Source organism: Peromyscus eremicus, chromosome 17, assembly GCF_949786415.1.
Source record: "Peromyscus eremicus chromosome 17, PerEre_H2_v1, whole genome shotgun sequence".
Classification (NCBI taxonomy): Eukaryota; Metazoa; Chordata; class Mammalia; order Rodentia; family Cricetidae; genus Peromyscus; species Peromyscus eremicus.
In genome coordinates this window covers 45,003,383-45,024,129 of record NC_081433.1, presented here as the reverse complement: position 1 = coordinate 45,024,129, position 20,747 = coordinate 45,003,383, and the positions used below count along the sequence as shown (strand labels likewise).

Here is a 20,747-nt window from a genome sequence, read left to right as displayed (position 1 = left end):
AAATTATATCAAAGTATTATTCTTATGAATCATCACAGTGCCATCATTAAGCCACAGTGAATTGCCCACAATATAAAATTAAAGGCTTTCTCTTGATGATGATGATGAATGATTGCATTTCATTGTTTGAATACATTTTTTAAGGTCACCCTGTAAGAAGAAGTCTTGCCTTTCCATACTTTTTCCCAATCTTTCTGCTTCATAATGTTTCCTTAGTCTATGCCACAAAATTTGAAGACTTTGTTCAGAAATTTTCCCTGATTCTAAATTAACATATTAATTATTATTAAAGCTTTAGTGAAACCATATTATAAAATATGAAACACTGTAGTTCTACAGTATGTTAATGATAATTAAAATATTTTGTGAAGTACATTATATGCAAAAGTTATTTTAGGTTAATTAGAATAGCATATAACTTTAAATTACAACTCCAAATACAATAACATTAAATATTCAGACTTTTCACTAAAATATTTGTATTTTATAGAAAGTACAAGTCACTGATAAAACTGAAACACATTATTAAAAATATGCTGACGTTGACTTTGCTCTATGTTTATTTTATGATGAGGGCTCTATGTTTATTTTATGCTGAGGCAAACATTATTTACAAAAAAATGAAAATCTTCTCCTTCCTTAACCTGAGGACACAATACGAATTAGGAAATTCTGTAGCTGATAGTGAAGCTACCTTCTTTTTAATTACTAAGGTTAATTTCTTGGCATGCTCAAACAGCTTTAACTATTTTCTGCTTACCCTCACAGCCATTCTACCCTTTCCAGCCTTCATTTTCCCTGTGATTTATATCCAATAGTGCAGAACCTTTCAGCAATGCTCATTCAAGTGTGTTTCACATTAACGATCTTAGCCTGCTGGAAATCCAATTACATATTCTTATATTTATCTATGCTCTGTGTTGAGTAGGGTTTGTATGAACCATATGCCCACACTGGCTTACTCTAAGTTCAAGAGCAGACAAAGCTAAGATGGCTCTAAACGAAATGGTGTTTGATATTATTCTTAGTACAAAGCAACCAGACAAAATAATTAAATTAGCATTCAGTCATAGTATATCAAATCATGATAGATGCACAGAGCTCTATTGAAGTTAGGGTACCGAGGGCTGGAGAGATGGCCCAGTGGTTAAGAACCTGGCTGTTCTTCCAAAGAAAGACTTTCTAGCACCCACATGGCAGCTCAAAACTGTCTGTAACTCCAGTTCCAGGGGATTTGACACCCTCACACAGATATACATGCAGGTGAAACATCAATTCATGCAAAATAAAAAATAAAATTATTTTTTAAGTAAAACACTATTTCACTAATGGGTAAAGAAGATGTTTATAGACTTAGCTAAATATAACTAAAGGATACACAGATGTTTCTTTTTTGTTTTTTTCATGACAGGGTTCCTCTGTGTCCTGGAACTCACTCTGTAGACCAGGCTGGCCCCAAACTCAGAGATCTGCCTGCCTCTGCCTCCTGAGTGCTGGGATTGAAGTCATGCGCCACCACTGTCTGGATGACACACACAGATGTCAATCCTGAGTACTTAAGAAATGGTTGGCTCATAAGCTAATGAAAAAAAATTAATTTAAAAATGACAATGGAACTTTCATTTAAAAGATACTCAAAGATAAAGAAGAAAGTAAGTGGAGTCAAGATAGATTGTAGACTAGCCTCGAACTCTCAATACTGTTTAAGCCTCTGAATGCTGGATTCCTAGGTGTTTGCATTATGCTTGCCATATTTATCTACAGAGATTCATTTTTTCTAAAAGTATATCTTGATCACAAAGAGACTGAACTTTCGATAGACCTAACTCTAACCCTAACCTCAATCTACTGTCTACTCAGCTTGTTTAACCTGACTTTGAGAGAACATTGTAACAAACCTTACTTGCCTTGGATTTCCCATGCCATCAGCTTTTACAAACTAAGCGAAATGCATATCTTTAATCTTGAGTTATGTACTTTTCTGTGCTCCTGACCTGGGATACGATATGCTATATATGAGTGTGTTTTGGAAATCATTTGCTGGAAAGAGTCGACAGGTGGAAGCAACATTAAACAACAGACACCGAATAAATGTTGGAAGCAACATGTGATGTAGGTGATAATGTCTGAAGTTTTGAATTCTGCTCTGGGTCAGTGTCAGTAAAGTAACTTGTTCCTTTGTAATATTCAAAGAATATAAAGTATTCTTCATTTCTTTCCCACACAATGTTTCTTTCTGTACTGATTAATAAATGCAAAGCAAATCCCTTTGTTAGGGACAGACAAGACAGATCACACACACACACACACACACACACACACACACACACACACACACACATACACACTCACCAGGCACACATATAAGCACAACACAACACACAGGCAATGGAGAGGGACAGATAGACACACATGAAAGACAGACTCCAGACAGGCCTTACATCTATAAATTCCAGTCAGACAGAAGACTTAGGAGATGTTGCAAGTTCAAATTTGGACCCACTCTTGGTGAAATGAACCCAAGTGGAAGTAACTTTTTTTTTCCTTTCCTTAATGAAACACCAACACATTTATACAAACAAGGAAAATCCGTACTGCAATGCAGCAAGAAAATGGAGAAAATTGGAGGACATTATTCTAAATTAAATAGGCTAGTCACATAGGACGAACACTACATAATTCCAGTAACTCATCTAAAGTAATAAAACCCACAGGACCAAATAGAATAGTGATCCTGAGAAATCAGGGAAGTGGAGGAAATAAGGGATCCTAGTTAATGCTTATAGAATTTCAACTATGCAAAAATGGTCAAGTTCCATAGGTATGTTGTAACAACTTACTCCTAGATAACAATTCTGTATACAGCTTTAAAACTCTAAGAGAGCTTATATTACATATCATGCATCATTTGTTTTGTAGAAAGAGAATACTCTTAAAACTAAAGTGATCGAGATCTGTCCCTGGAGCATGGGCAGGCCTCTGGGAATCCGGTGCCTGTGGTGTGACAACTTGCACAGCCTTGGTGCAGTGGGAAGGGCCTTGGACTTGCCTAGGCTCAGTATGCCGGGCTCTGCTGACTCCCCATGGGAGACCTCGATTTAGGGGATGTGGGGATGCGGGGTGGCTTGGGAAAGAGGGCTGGGGGGTTGGAGGAGAAAGGAGGGGGGCTCTGTGGATAGCATGAGGAGTGAGTAGAAAATTTAATAAAGAAAAATAAAATAAAATTAAAAAAAAAAAAGATTTGCCACTTCAAAATACTAGCCTTGATAATAAATTACAGTAACATAAAAAAACAACTAAAGTGATTGAATCATAATGTTTTTAATTTTTATTTATGCAAACTTTCATATCCATATTATTTTCAAAGCCTAACTTGTAGGGGCCTTTATATTCCTAAAGATTAAAAATAATGCTAGGTATGTTTTTGCAGTTCATTTCTTTTCAGTAACTGTACAAGAGTGCTAAGAAATAGAATTGTCTTTCAAGCTTTAATAACCTCCCAAGTAATGTTAAATTCGTAGCTATTAAACTGGGAACTGTGTAATCAAAAGAGAATGGGATTCTGCCTGGTGAGGAATACAAAACAGCTCTCCAGGTGGATGAGAACTAAGGAGTTACATAACCTTGAAAGTTCAACAAACTCCTTCCCTTCTTCTGCCTCCTCCTGCTTTTCTTCCTTCTCCTCTGCATCCACAGTCTCCTTCGCCTTCCTTTTCTCTCTTCTTCCGCAGTAAAGCCATTTTCCTAATCTGGGAAATTCTCAGACATGTGCACAATTTGTTTACACCTCTGCAATTAAGGAAATCCAACCCAGAAAAGTAAATAACTTTCCCATGGTCGGAAAAACAAGACTGCAGCTGTTGTCCACTTCCAGTACCTTAAAATACAGTTCATAGAAAACAGATTTCCTGGATAGAATGCTTCCCAAAGAGAACATGGCATGTGTAACTTAAATATCATACTATTTCTATCTGCCCTGTGCATGTTTAAGGTATTGATACATTTTTAGAACAAACTAAAATGTGATGGTATGCATTTTTGATGGCTTCTGTCTACTACCATATTTTTGTTTGTTTCAAGACAGTCTTACAAAGTAGCATAGACTGGCATTAAATTAATAAAATTCAGAGTAATCATCTTGTTTCTGCATCCCAAGTACTAGCGTTATAGGTTTGGGCTACTATGCCCAACTCAGATAGAAGTTTTAAAATCTTGGGTCTTCTATGTGTGATTAATGTATTTATTATATATAAAGAACTCAAAATTACTAATGACAGAAGAATGAAAGTAAGTACTAATAGCTTTATATATTACAAATGTATTTGCATAATATTGAGAGATAATTTATATGTATTCATATGAGCTATATGGTTCAAAACTTCTACACTTAACAACAATAATACATTTTTTTAAAGTTTTAAATTTTAAAATATTACAACTCAACATAAAAGCTGAAACTTAGAAAAGCTGGGGGGAAATGGAGCTTACAGTTTATAGGAGAAAAGCTCATAGACCTTAGAAGCACAAAAATTCAAAAAGTGAAGTAACTTTCCTTTGTGAAATTTGTAACCTTCCATACTTATTTTATTCTTATGTGCCAACCTATTATTTTCACCTCTGGCTCCTCTTGAGAACATATCTCAAGTCAAAGGCAATTTCCAAGAATGTTAAAAATACCAAGATCCTCAGTTATGTTGCTATACTGAGTATAAATAATTTAAGTGAAGGCTGCTTGCAGCAAATTTGTGTCTAAATGAGGTCACTTTGCCATAAAATAGATTTTAAAGTTACTAACAAAGACAGAAAAATACACTTTCAAAGCAACCACAATGGAAAATATATAACTGATTCATTAATCCACCTTTTATTATTATTGTTAGATTATGCTTGTTAGATACTTCGAATTTCTACTAATGACAGCAAAAGTATATATGCAGTTATTTTAGGACAGCTTACAAAATAACTTGGATGTTGTTTTACTATCAAATCTTAAGAAATAATCTGGATAATGTTATCAGAATCTAGTACTTTTTAAAGACTTGCAGAAAAATGAGACAATTTGAAGTGACTTTGCTTTTATTGCTGTTTTATAGATTACAGTATTGTTATCATCTCTATGCAGACATTAGATTATTAATATTTATAAAGTTCTTATGTTAAATTTTTATAATAAAAAATGACCCAGTGTTCCATGGTTTTCACTACTGGCTCCTTTTGGGAACATATCTCAAGTCAAAGGCAATTTCAGAGAAATTGTTAAAAATATAAGAACTTCTGTAGTATCATGATAGGAAATTTAAAAGAGGTAGGAAAGATGACATAATGGATTTAGAAATAACAATATCATAAAAGCCACAGGAAAATGAAATTTACAATACATTGCTCTCATATATCATTAAAATTATAACTGTGTATCTTTTTAAAGCATAACTGAAATACTGATTTCAGGGTATTATAATTATTGTGAGAGAAATGAAAGCCTAATTCAATTAATAGCTAGAACACATTTCCTTCATCTTATAGAAAACTAACAATGTAAAATTTTATGTCATTTTGTTACAAAATTCTTTCCATCTTAAAGTACAAAATAGTACATCATATTTCTACTTAATATTATTCAATGCTCTTAATAAAATATGAAACCGAAGTATTAATATTATAAAGAAAAGAGGTTTCTCAAAAATTTTGGTGCCGCACAATTTAGGAGGACTAGAGAACTGGTTATTAAGCTTTTTTTTTTTTTTCAGTGAACTGTGCATGATGGTAGAATTCCAGTATACAGGATGAGGCAGGTGGTCTAGGAATTCAGTGTCATTCATGGCTACATATGGCACTGGAGACCATCCTAGGCAATGCAAGGCCCCATCAAAAAACACATATGCCTCCCACATTTAGAGCTAGTGCCACAATTATCAGGGCCCACTGTGAAATGACCACATATAATCCTTGTTTAAATCACATAGAAAAATTTTCCATCAAATATATGAAATATTTTTTCTACTTTTGGTGTTCTCTGTTGGTTTCTCACGTTATTTGATTTTTTCTGTCATTCTAAGTAAATAAATAAATAAAAGATAAAATCTTAGCTTGCATATTGACATTTGTCTTATGTTGTTCAAAAGGATGATTTAAAATGAAAATATTAGCACTTAGGATAAAGAAAAATCACTGAAACTATGCAAACTATGTTTTAATGCCTTTATAAGTTGGTAATCAAAATTGTGGGAGGCTGTTAGTTTAGGCTGGGATCTTACACTAGGTATCCATAGACCAGAACCTTCAGATGTATTATGTTTGTTAATAAAACTGAAATTAAAAAGAAAAAAATTAGTCTCCAATCTAAAAGACAATTAAGACAAAACAAAACAACAACAACAACAACAACAACAACAACAACAAATAAGTCTGGTCTACTGGAGTCCGCAGAGTAAGGAATTTCTAATTCTTTAACATTCACAAAACAGCAAGAAGGGAAGAAGGGTAGGGAGCTTAGGTAACCCAATAGTAGTTGTCATTTTTTGCTTCTTGTGTCCACATAGCCAATCCCACAGTTTTTGACTTTACTTAACCGTAGAAAACTTATTGAATGTTTTTGCTGCTCATATGTATGTTCCAAAGTTTTATGATTTACATAAAAACACATTCAACAATAGAGTCATTAAGAACTTAAAAAGTGATGACTGCAGAACATCAAATCAAGTTTGAAGACTTCTGCTCATGGGGTCTGTGGGTCTACATCGGTCCCCTACTCAGTTAACCTGAGCAATGGAGTAGACAGAATGACCCTGGTTAAATCATTGATCCAGAAGTCAGAACTGGTCCGAAATGGAATATGTGAACCACTTGTCCCTGAACTCAAATGGCAGCCCTGATGATGATGTCTCCATATTAGTGTCACTTCCAATTTTTGTCTATTGCATTTACAGGTGCTGTGGTCATTCACATAGAAATATTTTTATCAAGACAAACATTCATTATCTTCAACTAATAAAATGAAAATGGCATGGTGACTGAGTTACACATTGAGTAAATTGTTAACTTAAAAATTACTAAACCTGGAGCTGGGGAGATAACTTAGTCTATAAAATACCTTCTGTACAAGCATAAAGCAGTGAGTCTGAATCCCCAGAACTCACATAAAACTGACTACAGTGGTATATGCCTGTTATTCCACTGCTGAGGAAGCCAAGACAGGCAGATCCCTAAAGCTCATTGGGCTGTCGGTCAGTGTAGCCAGATCTATAAGTTGCAGGTTCAATGAGAAACCCTGTCTCAAGAAGAGTGACTGAAGAAAGAAACCAGATGTCCATTTCTGCCCTCTACGTTCACACACCCACATACATACCTACAATCCCATGTGCACACACCCACCACGACAAGTACATATCACGCACATGCACAATAAATTATTAAAGGACAGATAGACTCAAAAACATGAAATAGACACTATACAGTACAATGTACATGCTGAGGTGTAAATTAAGACAGGAAACCAAGATGAAAGTATTTATCAGTCTTTTTTTTTTTTTAACTGTCATGGCAAAAATACAGGGTAAAGGAAAGGATCCCGGTTTCTCCCCCAGCCCCTCCACAGAATGGTACCAGGCAAAGTTCAAAAGTCACACAGCACAGGTGGAGATGGGTGTCCCAGGAGTCTAAGGGGTAAGGAATGGGAAAAGAGTAGAAGAACAACTGAAAAGTGTTGAAGAAAAACAGCTTAGCCAATTCAATTAGATTTCTGTCTGCTAAAAGGAGGCACTAAGAGATAACCATTCAGCAGAGGTTCCTGAATTCTTCACCGAAGCTCCATCTACATAACTGTAATATACTGACTGTTTATATATTCTGATAACACATTCTAAATTTAGTATATAAAAGCCATATTTCTCTGCATGAACCTTGGTAGGTATGCTGGCTAGTTTTTGTCCACTTGACAAAAGCTAGAGGTATCTGAGAAGAGGGAACCACAACTGAGATATATGCCTACATAAGATTAGCCTGTGGGGCACTTGCCTAATTAGTGATTGTGTGGAGCCAGCCCCTAATGGGTGGTGACACTCCCCACCCTCCCCACCCCTCACACTCCCACCTTCCCCCACCCCCAGCCCCCCACCTCCCCATCCTCCCTACCCCCCCACCTCCAGGCAGGGTGACCTGAAGTGTATGAGAAAAGAGGATGAGGAGCCACAGGTAGAAGCATTCTTCCATGGCCTCTGCTTGATTTCCTGCCTCCAGGTTTCTACTTGAGTTCCTGCCTTGGCTTCCCTCAATGGACTATGACCAAGGATATTTTAGCTCATAAATCCTTTCCTCCCCAAGTCATGGTGCTTCATCACAACAATATAAACCCTAGTTAAAGCAGTAGGCAGAGCACTGCAATGCCTTTGTCTTTGGGACCACGAAAGAGCACATGAAATTTTATCCTAAGACCATGCTACTTACTATTATTAGCAAATATTCCACAAAACAGACCCACACAACTGGCACTTAATAATTGTAATTTGAAATGGGAACACAATGCCACCATCACCTCACCAAACAGTCAATATTAAAACCAGTGGAAGCATTAAACATGGACATCAAAATGTAGAAGAACTGTAATTCACATAGTGCTTGGTAAAAATTCATAATGGCTAAAGAGTTTAGTAATTTTTTTCATCTTTCAGTGTATGTGTGTGTCTGTATGTGTGTTGTAGAATATTAAAGGTGTGTTTTATTTGTTTATGCTGTGGAACATTTGTTTAATGGTGCAATAATGTATTGCCTTCTTTTATGTTGCATTTATTTAGCTCTGTGAAGCTGTGTTACTTTTCCTGCCTAAAACATCTGCTTGGTTTAATAAAGAGTTGAATGGCCAATAGAAATGCCGGAGAAAGGATAGGTAGGGCTGGCAGGCAGAGAGAATAAATAGGAGGAGAAATCTGGGAAAAGAATGAAGTGAGAAAAGAAGGGGCCAGACAGCCAGCCACATAGTGAGACACAGACTGAGAAGGAAAGAAAAGGTACTGCAGCTTGATATGCCATAGCAGGCTGATATACATGGGAAGCCTGCCCTTGCTGAAGAGAAAGGAGGAGTGGACAGGGAGGATGGGGAAATGGGAGGAGGGATTGGGAGGGAAGGAGGGAGGGAGGAGAAACTGTGATCAGGCTGGGAAAATATTAATTAATTAATTTATTTATTTATTAATTTTAAAAAGAACCAAAAAAAGTTAAGGATTTTAAATAAAAATTACATTCTTAAAATAAAAAAATATGTACATTAATTGTGTTAAAATTGATCTTGGATTAATACTGACTATGCAGGTCATGAATATAGGATTCTGTACTTTTTACATTCATCCGTACTCTGTCTTAGCATTATGTTGTAGTTTTATGTTCATTGGTTCATGCGTTGCATTTATTGCTGTGTTTTTACATTGGATATACGTATTTTCTGTAGATAATAATTTTTAATTTTTTTAATTCAGCATTATATTGTAGTTTTATGTGTACTGGTACATGTGTTGTATTTATTGCTGTGTTTTTACATTATAGTTATGTAATTTCTGTAAATAATAATTCTTATTTTTTAAAAAATTCACTCCTAGTACACTACTTAAAAATTCTCTTCTAGTTATACAATGTTTGAATAGAATGGTTATAAAAGCTTCAGTTTGAATCCTCAAAGTTAACAACATATTCAACAGACAATATTAAAACTGAGTGAACAGGCTGAGGGACCGGGCCTGCCTGGACTGAATCTACCAAGTTGAACTCAATCCTCAGGGGAGTCTTTGCCATAGAGGAGACGGGAATGGGGGGTGGGCTGGGGGGAAGGCAGGGGGTGGGGGAGGGGGGAGAACAAGACAATCTGTGGCTGATATGTAAAATTAAATTATAAAATAAATAAATAGATAGATAGATAGATAGATAGATAGATAGATAGATAGATAGATAAAACCGAGTGATCAAAATCAAATGGAATTCTATCAGACCATTGACATTAAGGTTAATTTTAGAGTTTCCATCATATTGATGAGTCATAGGCACCTATACTATGCTGAGTCTCTAATTGTTAGTGATCAAACTCTGACCACTTCTATTATTCCCAAGATCAGAGCCAAAATAGAAGGAATAAAGATTCTAAGTTCTGCCCTCTCCATTATACAGGAGAATTCTTGATTGGCAGAAACTAATTTACTTCACTTGAGAAAACTAAATGGCTCCTCTCTATAAGGTTGGGGAATGAATGCACACTAAATGCCAAGTTAATCAAATAGGTGCATCATCCTAATACAGAAGCTGAAACATTGTTGTGAAGTACTTCATATATTATCATTTCTGTAGAATTGTACCGGTTTAAATTCAAATTCCACTATGGTGCTTGTATCACTCCGTCTTAGTTAAAACCTGCTACTTTGAAAAGAAATTAATAGGACATACTATGTTCCAGTCTGTCTTTCTAGTAATAATTAGTTTTTATTCAGTGTAGATATTTGAAGCACTTCTCATTGGTAGAAATGACTCATTAGCTTTTTGACTGGTTCCATTGTTATGATGTTTAGTTATTAGATTTATTCTTTCTCAAGCGAATTAGCAAATATTAGTTTCCCTCTATACACGTGCTTGCACGTTTTTATTTTTGACCTTTCTGTTTTTGTTATTTTGTTTCCTACTCCAATTTTTATTTGGCTTTTTTTTTTTAATCCATTACTGTGCACACATAGAGAAATGATTCTGTGAATGTATTTCAAACAAAAAAAAAAATTGGAACGAGGTCACAAAATTTTTCATTACAGGGAAACAAGAGGAATGAGCTAACAGGCACCTAGGTCATTCTGACCCAACGTGGCAGGTTTCTGTACTATGCAGTGCAAAAAAAAAAAAAAAAAAAATAGTAAATAGCCTCAGAGAAAGTCTCTCCTTCCTGCTATTCGTAAGTGGAATGTAAATCATAAGTGACTGGCCTAATCCGCATTTTGTGTTGTTCTTGTCAGCTAATGCAACCTGAATAACAGACTTGGTCTAACCAATTTGTTCTTTTTTAATCCATATCAATAAAAATACAGGCTCTTCAGATGCCATTTGGGGAAGCATGCATTCTAGATGGCTAGAACACATCTCTATGCCAACCTCACCCCTCTCCCATCCCCTGTGATCATCCTCATAATGGTTTGATAAACTTGGGTCTTATATGTGCTGGCTAAATTGTCCTGTTGGAATGACTTCACTGTTTTCTAGAAGTGATTAAGACCAGACTTGAGATACAAGACTCAGGTGGGGACTGATACCGATTTCCTTACAAATTAAGTTACCAAGAAGTAAATCTAAAATTGCCATTGGGGAAGGAGAAGTAGTGTTTCACAGTATGTAGCAATGATTTGGTGCTAATGATAATCTAGAGTAATCCTGCGCAATAATGGTTTGAAATAACAAAAACTGTCAAAATATGTGATCGGCAAAGATTTAAACAAGGTAAGGATTTCTGTGAGGCAAATCTGGGAAAGCAGAGAGAAAATTTAAGCATTGGAAGCTGCTACATATAAAAATAATAGAATTAAATCTTTAGGCCTCTAAGTTCCAGAAGTTTTAAATATTCATGAACTTATATATTTATTCATTTTGTACCTTGTTAAATTAGCTTTTGCTTATTCAGCTTTCCTCTCCAATACTTCATTACAATTGCTTCTTACTTTTGATGTGAAACTATTTATGGAATTATAAGAGATGAGTGCTTAAATCACCTATGCTTTGTGATGCAAACTTCAGAAGAAAATCTTATTCCTTGTGAAAGAGAAAATACCGGTAATGCATATGGATAACTCATGTTAAAAAGTCCTTAATTGGACTCATCAATATAGCCCAGAGTAATTATGTAGTATTACTACTTTAAAGATAAAGATGCTTATGTGTCAGTTAAGAACTTTATGATTGGGTTGACCAAAACTGAATCTGTAGGTTTTCCAAGAGCCTAATACAATATCACTATGTTCCAGATGAAGGAAATCACCATATACTCTATAAATTTGAATATTTAATGAATCTCAGGAACATACACAGCATTATTAAATTATGGTAATGTTCAAGGTTCAGTCTTGTCATCTACATTCAAAACTATTAAATACTACTATGTCTCTCCTCCTCTGTATTAATAGTATTCAAACCCTCCTCCTAATGTGATACCAGGTAAATATATAAACTACAGTTCTGTAAAAGTCCTTTTTTTACACTTGTAACTTATTATTGAAATTTTCAGGGGATCTATGTACTGAGTGCACATCCAGTGCCTAGAGTATGCACTTATGCATTTAATTATGCTGGAATGAAAATTCCAACTTTTTAAAATTCTCCCTACTTTACAGAATAAAGACAAGTTCCTGCCATTGGAGTGATATGCATCTACCTACCTCTCATCTTGCATTATGCCATTTTTCACAGCATCCTTAAGAATCCAGTAATTCAGTTCTGATTATGATGCACAGAGGTGTTGTAGTAAAACCTCCCCTTACAGTAACCACGACCATTTATGAAGACTTAAGGTTTCTTATAATTGTAGTAAATGGCATGTTGTTTACATTTACATAAATTTATAAAGGTAAGTTTAATTTGAATTTATATATATATATATAAACAATTATATATTGCCTATGAATTCCTACAAGTCAATAAGTCAGTTTTTTGCATATCCTATCCTGAACACCTGTCATAATATCTGCCACATAAAAGATATTATAACAATTCTAAGTAAACAGAACCAAATAAATATTACATAGGAAAGTAACTGCAAAATTTATGAAAAGAGAAGTGATGAACATTAAAAAAAACTTTTATTTCCCTTGTATTTTAAGACTTATTTAGAATATAATATCACATATATGCTCATAACATATGATTGTGGCTAAAATAGGCTCCTCCAAATGCAAAGGCTACAAAGCACCAGGTTTAGAAAAACACTCAAAAACTCAATTCTCTTACGTGAAATGGTCAGTTCTGATTATGTTCACTCCTGTTTTCTTCATATTTTCTTTCTCTTCTGAGGATATCTTTCTCATCAAACAGTGTCATGAAACGATTTCAGAATTAGCTCTCCTATTTTCTCCAAAACTCTTATTAAACTTGACAATACAAGAGAAATTAGTATGAGAACGCATAATGAAATGCATTACTAAAAAAATCTCACTACGAATTTAGGGAATTCATAATCACTCAGTCCTTGGATATTATCTGCTGTCAGACAGTGAAGAATTACCAAGTTCCCTTGGTGTTGATTTTTAATAATATAACTATGCAATTTAATGATTCCTACAAATATATCTCATCTTTGGCTTAATTCAGCTATTTCTAAAATGACTTTCTGCATTTTGTCTAAATGTAAGAATATAAATTTGTGTTTTAAAACAAAGTTTATTAGACTCTTATTTCTATTTTACAACATGAATGATTTTTAAAAGTATTCATTACCTGGTGTAATTAAAAAAAACTTTACCTTAGTGAAGTTTATTTTTTCCAAAATTTAAGTGGATGAACATTTCATTCATTCACTGACAAGGCATTTTTAAAAGAACCAAAGTTAAATGATGCAATTGATGCTCTTTAATTATGCATTTGGAATTTTCTTGCTCAGCAGTGGTATGGTAAATGATGACCTCATATCTGTTATAACCATCCTATAAGGTGTGTGAAAGGAGACACTGTTTATCCCATTCAACACTTAAATCCACTTAAAACTCACAGACCTTTTATAAGTACACCGACTGTATAGTAACTATTGTCATGATACATTTTGAATTCTATTCAATATTTTGTTTATTCAATACTAATTAGATAAATAAATAAGAGTGGATTAAAATGTCTTTTAAGATGCATGTAGGAAAAAATGTAAAATATGAAGTTCACAATTCAAGACAGAAATTTCAAGGTCAAAGACTTGTTTCATAGCTTTGAGAATCAGCTATTAAAATTGTTGGATTTTCTTGACAGATTCTGGATCTCAATTAAATCATTTGTGCCCATTACTCAAATCTGTAAAAATTCCATGATTACCTAGATGTCTGAAGCTATAAAGAAGCAGCTTAATAACAGTTAGACCAGAGAAGATGTGTGTGTGTGTGTGTGTGTGTGTGTGTGTGCGCGCGCGCGCGCTAGGATCACCCACTAAGACAATCTCATTGAAACAATAATATTACCAACAGTGGGTCAGAGATTTAACTAATGGAGCATATGTTTCATATCTCATTCCTTACATTTTGAAATATTCTTTTGGTTAAGTTGTAGAAGTGGCTATTTTTCTATAACTTTGAATGTTTACGGATGCAAATGTAGCTAATATATTTTTTCAACTAATATCACAAGTATATCATTGGATATTACATACTTTTCTATTTAGTTGAAATATTTATAATGTTACCTATGTGCTTTTTTTGTCGTGATATATTGTGTACCCTAATAAAATTTATGTGAAGATCTGAGTACAGAACAAACCACTAGATTAAACATAGAGGCCAGACAGTGGTGTTACACACCTTTAATCCCAGTACTGGGAAATACATATGTGTAGATGTAACCAACCATCTTATTAAATAAGAAACACAGAACCAATGCAAAGAAGAAAGCCAAGAGGTCAGAGCTAAGAGCTAAAACCTTACCCTTCCTCCTGTGGTGGTCCTACCTCTCCAAAGGAGAGCTACTTCCTGGGTTAAAGTCTTTATAAAGACTTTCGGTTCTGCCTTCTCATTGGCTGTAAACCCAACCACATGACCGCCTCATCACTGCCTATCTGTACAGTCCTCCAGGTCTTCTATGGTTGGTATTGAGATTAAAGGCGTGTGTCTCCAATGCTGACTGTATCCCTGAACACACAGAGATCTACCTAGCTCTGCCAATCAAGTTCTGGTATTACAGGCATGCACCACCACCGCCTGATTTTCCTATGGCTTGCTAATAGCTCTGACACCTGGGCAACTTAATTTATTAACATACAAATAACATTTTAGTACAAAATAAAATATCACCATATTTCCCCTTTTCTATTTTAATAAAAAGTAAAAAGGAAAAAGCTTATAACTAACATAAGAAAAACTATATACAAAAGTACAATAACTATATACAATATACACAAGTAATAAATACCTAAACAATGTCTAGTCCATTTGTATTTGACAAATTCAGAGAAAATAATTCCATTGTCTATCCTATTTTGGTAAGTCCAAAATGTATCTAATTCACTTTGTATCCTAATTAATCTTCAACTATAACTAACTAATCTTCAACTCCCTCAGAGACCCAAGAAGGAAATAATATTAGCTAACAAAAATAAAAACAGGAAGTACATACAAGCAACTTCCAAAAAATTGTGAGTTGATAGAAACAGCCAGCTGCCTGGACAGTCACCTGAGGTTTCTCCGCAGTGCTGGGGCATCATCTTCAGCCTATAGGCTTAGTGTATCTTACAGACTCATTTGTGAAGTAGGATGTACACAAGGTCAACAGTTCAACCTCACATTGGGTGAGAGCAGTCTATATACCAGAAATACCTGAATTCCACTAGTGTCATGTCATGATTCAGGATTTTAAATTCTGGAAATTGTTGATGTTTTTTTAATTCAGCTGTCCACTCCTCTTGGCTATGTGTGTATGTAGCTTCATCTCAGCATCCCGTTCTTCTCCACATCCCTCTATTAAATGCTATTCTACTATTGAGAGGCATGAGCTTAATTACTCTTCAAGAATAACTGTTTCAGCTGTTGTTCCATTGCACATCAGAAGCCATCGGTCCACTGCCTGTTCAGTTGCCTTTGAAGAAAAGGGCACTGTAACTTTTCCGGATTGCGAAGGCCACTTCAGGGATGGTGCCATATTGTCCTGGCCTCAGAAGGTGCCTTTTTATTTTATTTTATTTTATTTTTTAAAGTAAATGAATGTTTGGGGTGTTTTTTTTGTTTTTTTGGTTTTTTTTTTAAAGATTTTTATTTATTATGTAATGTTCTGTCTGCATGTATCCCTGCAGGCCAGAAGAGGGCACCAGATCTCATTACAGATGGTCGTGAGCCACCATGTGGTTGCTGGGAATTGAACTCAGGACCTCTGGAAGAACAGCTAGTGCTCTTAACCTTTGAGCCATCTCTCCAGCCCCAGAAGGTGCCTTTTGATAAAGCCATAGCCACACTTGTTTTGGCAAGAATCAGTAGTCCTTTGTTTCGTGTCCTGTCTGTCCTGTTTGTCAGCAGTTGATTCGAGGATACTTTGTTGTCCAGTGGCTAACTTTTGCCACAATGAAAGTTAACTCCAATTGCAGTTTTTTCAATGCCCATATTTTCTCTGAAGTAGATTGGTACTGCCAGGAGCCGACATGTCTCATAGTCATAACAAAAAAGAAAAATTTTCTAAGTTATTAAAACACTTTAAATGCCATATTCTGTAGATCTCTGAAGGGTTTGAAGATGACCTGTCTATCTAAAATATATCTGCTCAATCTTGAAAACATACCTAATATGACTACAAGTTCTATTATAATGCCTAACTACTAACTTTCATTTCTTTATATCCTAATAGTTGGTAATAATAACATTCAAGGATCAGAAAATTGCATTACATTGTTAAATGAATGGTATAAGTACAATTAGAAATATACATATAGCATTTTCTAACCATATCAATTTCAATATATATAATTTGTATACAATATAAAACAATCCAATCCAATGTAAAGTATTTACATTTTTCTTTTCTTTCTTTTTTTTTAAAAAACAAGAACCTTAAATCTAATCTTTGCTTAGCCCTTTTCCTAACCCTTGACAACAACTTGTAACCAACCCCCCTAATCAATGAAAATTATCCCAGACCCAAAACCCATTAAAAGACCAAAAAAAAAAAAAAAAAAACCATCCACCCCACACCACCTCTTTGGGAATGTGGGTGTCGTATTCTTAAAATTGCTTCCTGCTGGGTATGGGCGAAGGTATCTTTATCCTGAAAAGAAAAAATTTAGGTTAATTGTCAAATTCTAGGAAAGGTAACTATATCCTTCATTATCCAGTCTGTGTATAATGCCAAAGTTCAGGGTTTATCTCAAATCCTTAGTCACGTAGTCTTTGAGACTGGATCATCTCAGCTAGCCCTCTCAAAATTGCTCTGAGCACTTTGTAGTTCAAAGCTGATCTGTAGATGATGTTTGTCAGCTTAGTGATATTATTATTGTCCACGTGGAATTGTTGTTGTGGGGCCCCATCTTGTTCCTGGAGACTTCAGTTGATGTTAGGCCTGGCTGTGATTTCCTGCAGAAAACTGGTAAGAGACTCGAACACAAAGACATATATATGCAGCTAATTGAAGCCTTTTTTCTTTCTAGAATTAGTTAGTACTCTATATGACCATTCATATCTTAACAAAGTTTAAAATGTGTGTATACATATATATATATTAATCTTGTAAATTTTGATATAAAATTCATACTTTAAGAAAAGTTTAAAGAAATAGAATCAAAGAGTTGAGATTAGTAATAGAATAGTCCCTTAATTAATTTGGCTTTTCTCCTGTCCCATAGCAGAAGATGGCTCTTTTCCTCTGGCATGATACAGGGAGTTTGCATTTTCCTTTTAATAACATGCTTGAGTTTAAAGAAGGAGAGAGCCATTCTCCAACTCCAAAGTCAGCTTTAAATTTTAATTGAACTGGGACTATTAGAAGACCAATAGTGTTAAATCTTTAGAGAAAAGCAGAAACAAACATTTAGGAAGACATAAAATTTTTTAGATGATATACCCATACGCCATTTCACTCTGTTTCCTGGCATAGGTGATTTGTCCCTTTTCTTTAGTTGTCTCATTTGTCTAGTGTTCTTCAGATTCCTTAACCTTCATTCTCCTAAAAGACAAAAACAAAAACCTTTCCCCAAGGTTTTTTTTGGGATATTCCTTTTTGGCAAGTTATTATGTGATTAAATGAAAAGGCATGTGTTACTGGTATAAGTTAGTTTAAATTGGATGTTCATGATAGTTGATTAACTATCACCTCCTCTAATTAAGAGGTCTCTCTTGTTCAAATCGAACCTTTATCAATTTTGATGGTACCCACAGCTCATATGCCTTTAATCCATGAAAGTGATGCCTTGGCGGAGAAAGGTATATAGCGTGTGAAGAGACAGGAACTGAAGGCTTTTCATCTGAAGAATGCCTTTTGGCTAGAAGGCTTTTTCAGGCTGATGAGCTGGTGAGGTAAGAGGTGGTGGCTGTGGCTTGTTCCTTTGTCTGATCCTCAGGTAAGTTTTATTAGGGTACACAATATATTACCATACTTACTGTTCAACAGTTACAAACATCTAAATAGATAGGGTTTAACATGAAATAACATACAGGGCAGAGAATAAAAGTGCTATGTTGGGAACTGCACAACATTCTATGCTGTGAGCCTTGTGAAATATTGGCTATGCCAGTCCACCCATAGAAACACAAAGTCCTGTGTACTTAGGGGTAGATAGATCTGTGCCGTCTGAGGGATGAAGCATATAGTTCATGTGTGTCTTAGTTTTCTCTCTACAGTGGTAACATACCATAACAAAATCAAAAGGGAGAATACAGTCCAGATTATAGTACATCATCAGACCAAGCCAACGCATGGACTCTTGCAGGGGAATGGAGGCAGGAAGTATAAGCAGAGAACATGAGGAATGCTGCTTGTTCACTGGCTTGCTTCCGGTGGTTTGCTCAGCTTGCTTTCTTATACAATCCAGGACCACATGCCCAGGTATGGCACTACACATGGTGGGCTGGGTCTAACCACATCTCAATAATTATTAGCATCTTTGTTACTTAATAGCTTTAAGCTTTTGCTTTTCTAGTTTGAGAATGTAGAAAATAAATTTCTTACTTGAGTCATGTCATTTTGAAGAATAATTAAGCAATTAATGTCATCTAATTAGCACATGATACATGCTGATATTTTTCCCTAAGACATGTACTTTGAGTACCTTTTCATATATTTATACAGCTGTTTTTTTACATCTGCTTTGGAGAGATGTGTATTACCTTGTATTTTTGACCACTGACTTGCTAGTGTTCATACCATTTGGTTATTATTAGGTGCGTTATTTACTAACATTATTTATTCAATTTGTACATTGCCTTTTCATTTTGCTGTTTCCTCTGTTGTTAAAAAAACATATTTTATTCGAAGGATAAATCATGGAAATAATTACTTTTTATTTGTTCTGCTTATTTACATAAAATAATTGAATTGTGTGTATATGAAGTTTACTTTAATCTTAATAATTATTACATTTTTATTTATTTTGTTTACATGTGTATGTTTGCATGTGGGTGCATGTGCCATTCTGTATATACCAAAGTGTGCATGTGGAGATCAAAGGACAACTTGCCAGAGTCTATTTACTCCATCTACCTTGTAGTTTCTGGGGATCAAACTCATTTCTTTTGGCTTAACGGGAAGCAAATTCATCTCTGAGTTGTGTAGGCAATCTCATAATAGGAGTCAAAGTGTGATGCTCTGGAATGTGTACGTTTCTGTATGTGTGTGTTGCACACATATTGTATAGATAGTATGAAGGTGATTATATGGACACAGACTTATATGCTTATCATTTCATATACATACCTTTCTTTGCAACAAAAGCAACTAGAACCTATCAATAAAATTGAATTCAAATAAAATAAAAAAATTTCAGTTTGTGATTTACTCTGCACAGTAGAGTAAATCATTTGGACAAATTGGCAGCCTACAGAATGGAAAGATTTTTATCAAATACACATCGTCGAATATGTATCAACTACACATCCAATATAAGTCTAATATCCAAAGTCTATAAAGAACTAGATATCCAGATACCCAAATAAAAATTGGGTACAGATCTAAACAGAGAATTCTCAGAGGACAAAATTCAAATGGCAAGAAGCACTTAAAGAAATGTTCATTCTTAGTCATAAAGAAAGTGCAAGTCAAAACTAGTTTTGAGATTTTATTTTATAGCAGTCAGAATGGCTAAGATCAATAAAACAAGTGACAGTTCATTCCTGGCAAGGATGTGGAGTAGGGAGAACACTCATTCATTGCTGGAGAGTGTGCACACTTGTATAGCCACTATGGAAATCGGTGTGGTGGTTCTTCAGAAAATGGAAAACAATCTACCTCAAGACCCAGGCATACCATTCTTGAGCATATCCTCTTCATCCTCCCACAGAGCGCTTGTTCAACCATGTTCACTGCAGCTCTATTCATCATAGCCAGAAGTAAAAAACAACCTAGATGTCTGAATGGATAAAGAAAATGTGCTACATTTACACACTGGAATATTACTCAACATTTTAAAAAAGTGAAATCATAAAATTTCCAGGTAAATCGATGGGGCCAGAAAAAAAAATTATCCTGCATGAGGTAACCCAGATGAAAGGTAAATATGGTATTTATTCAATTATATGTAGAAGTTAGCTATTAAGTCATTGATAAGCAAACTACCATCCACATGACCACAGAGGTTAGGTGTAGGGTAAGGGACTAGGGTGGTGTATCTCCCTAAAAAGGGGAAACAATAAATAGTTGTGGGTGGATGAGGATGGGGGACTGAGATGGGAGGATCATATGGGTAGTGGGAAGAAGGGGAGGAATGAGAAAGGGACTATGTGGAGGGTCATCTAAAACTAAAGGCTATTTGAGGGGTCATATGGAAACCTAAAATAGAAGCTTCCTAAAATATATACACAATGAGGTCAGTCTAAATGAAATCACAAAATAACAAGTATCTGACGTATTTCACTTAT

General features: G+C 35.0%; 1 long non-coding RNA gene across 1 annotated transcript in view; it reads left to right on the top strand.

Moving 5' to 3' along the window:
• The window catches only part of LOC131894620 (uncharacterized), a 31,683-nt gene extending 11,314 nt beyond the window's left edge, over nt 1–20,369 (top strand). Inside the window, exon 3 of the long non-coding RNA XR_009374970.1 lies at nt 20,171–20,369. This is a non-coding gene — a long non-coding RNA (uncharacterized LOC131894620). The remainder of the gene's footprint in view (nt 1–20,170) is intronic.
• Nucleotides 20,370–20,747: the final 378 nt, after the last annotated feature.